Source organism: Tupaia chinensis, unplaced genomic scaffold (genome assembly GCF_000334495.1).
Source record: "Tupaia chinensis unplaced genomic scaffold, TupChi_1.0 Scaffold145214_1, whole genome shotgun sequence".
In the NCBI taxonomy this organism is placed as follows: Eukaryota; Metazoa; Chordata; class Mammalia; order Scandentia; family Tupaiidae; genus Tupaia; species Tupaia belangeri.
Genome location: NW_006205074.1, coordinates 26,709 through 28,933, shown reverse-complemented (window position 1 = coordinate 28,933; position 2,225 = coordinate 26,709). Strand labels below are relative to the sequence as shown.

General features: G+C 60.9%; 1 pseudogene; it reads right to left on the bottom strand.

Annotated features, from left to right (window-relative positions):
• LOC102496557 (protein FAM162A pseudogene) overlaps positions 1-1,393 on the bottom strand; it is a 3,624-nt pseudogene extending 2,231 nt beyond the window's left edge.
• Positions 1,394-2,225: the final 832 nt, after the last annotated feature.

The following is a 2,225-nucleotide window of genomic DNA, read 5'->3' as shown; positions in this document are numbered from 1 at the left end:
GGGGCTGTGGGCTCAGGTGAGGGGTGAGGGTGACGGCAACTGCGGGGACACCTCAACAGAATCGTCCCTCCGTTTCAGCCCCTCACCCCATCCTCCCTGTCACCCCTACCTCCTGCCACGTCGAGTCTCCCTGAGGTCAGACCAGCCCTGGAAACGCTCCCCTCGCGCCTTGTGCGGTGCACTAGCGGGGGCGGCTGGGCAGGGGAGAGAGGCGGGCTGACGCCCAGCCTTAGCCGCTTTTCCAAGTCCTTTTCATTCCCCTGAGGTCCCCTCGCCCAACACCTGCACATTTTGTGACCCTGTGGCTTTATACCTTATTCTTGCCTTGCCTTCCTGTCTTCTTTTTTTGGGGGGGAGGGCATCTCTGCCCTTCTGACACCCCTGGGCTCAGGGGGTGCCTGTCAGTGGTCCCTTGGAGGGCTGTGCCCAGGGACACCTCCTGCCGGGGTGTGGGGATCCCTAAGGGCCAACCCCAGTCCTCTTCCAGGCAGCAGCGTGTCTCAGGTCAATCCTGGGCCCTCAGTACGTGCAGTGAGGGGCCTGCCTGTCCCTGACCCTGTTGGAGGGCTGGCGTGGAGAGCTCAGCCCCACCTGCTGCTGTGGGAAGGGGCTCCTGACTCGCACTGGGGGGCTTAGAGTATGAAGATTCTGGCCTGGAAATTCCCCTGACTTCTCTCATCTTCCCCTGAGCCTCCCCTGGGCCTCCTGCCCTGCACCTCCACCCTAAAACAAACGTGAATGGCTCAATGTGCCCTGCTCCCAAGGGGTTCTCTCCTGGCTGCCCGCAGCACAACTCACAGCCACCTCAGTCCTGAGCCCTCCCCTCTTTGCCCTCCCCTCCTGTCTACACTTCTCTGATCCACTCCTAGGGTGTGCTCACCCTCATCCCCTCCCTGCCCCTCCCAGGTCCCTGCCTCCCCCTGTGTGTCTAGAAAGAGCCCTCCCCCAGGCTACCCCATGTCACTCCGCCCTCTCCCCAGTTCCCACACCCTGACTTTCTCATAGTGCCTTTGTCAGAGTCCTGTCTCTGTCCCCACTCCCCTCCCGCCCTCCAAAAGAGGGGGCCTTAGTACTGCTGACCACGGAGCAGGCACTTCTTCCCTCTCCTGGGCAGGCTCCTGCTCTTGGTCCTGCCTCATCAGCCCCGCCCTGCTGCAGGGCCCTCTGACCCTCAGGTGGGGCTCCACCCCTCCTGGTCCCTCTGCCCCTCCACCCAAGGCACCTCGCCCTGCTGCACCCCTGCCCACCTGCACTGGTTCCTTCCTGAGCTCTCACTCTCACAAGCCTCCCCTCTGTCCTCACCTGTCTGCACCCCTCCTCTCCTGTCCTCAGGGTACTCCAGGGTCTCCCAGGCCACCCCTGCCCCATGCTCAATCCTTGCCTGGACATTCATCTCGCACTTCCCATCTCCCATCTCTCCAGACCCAGAAGAGGCTCTGGGTCCACCCGTTCCTTCAGCCTCACCTTCCAGCCCCTGGGTTCCTGACCTCAGTGAGCTCTCACCTCCGTGCATTTCCCCCTCAGCAGGCTCTGCCCTTCCCCTGCTGGGCACCGTCTCCCAGCTCCCTTTCCTCCTGTGCTGGTTTCTGACCCTTCCCTCTTCCCCAGTGCTGCTGCCCTCTGCAGGCCCTTCCCAGCAGTGACTCCCATCTGCCTGCTCTGTCCCCCAGGCCGGCACCCCACCCCCCATTCTATATAATCCCACTACACCACGGGGCTGACGCTTGTTACTGCTGTGTCATTTTGGTCAAATACACAGAACATACATGTCCCCATCTTACCCAGGTAGCACATTCACACGTTTGTGCCACTCAGAACTGCGCCCACCACATAGCAAGTCCCTGTTCCTCCGTCCTCCATGCCCGGTCACCAGCGTCCCACCACGTCTCTGTGCACTTGTCTACCCCCCTCAGTGAGGGCCGCGTCCATGGCTGTGGTTGGCTGCCGCGCCAGTGCTGGGAGTGTGGGTGTGCAGACCCCTCTCACCGCCCCCCCAGTTGTTTGGGGTGTACGCCCAGAAGAATAGCGGCATCCAGGTCATTCTGGGCTTAAGTTTTTGAGGAACCGCCGTACCGTCCTGTACGGTGGCCGTGTCGTAGTTTCCCAGAAGCATGGGCCAGGCCTTCAGTGTCTCTGTGTCCTTGGAAGGTTACTCCTGGAGTTTCTTTCTTTCTTTCTTTCTTTCTTTTTTTTTTTTTTTTGGGGAGGTTTTTTCGATTCAGGAT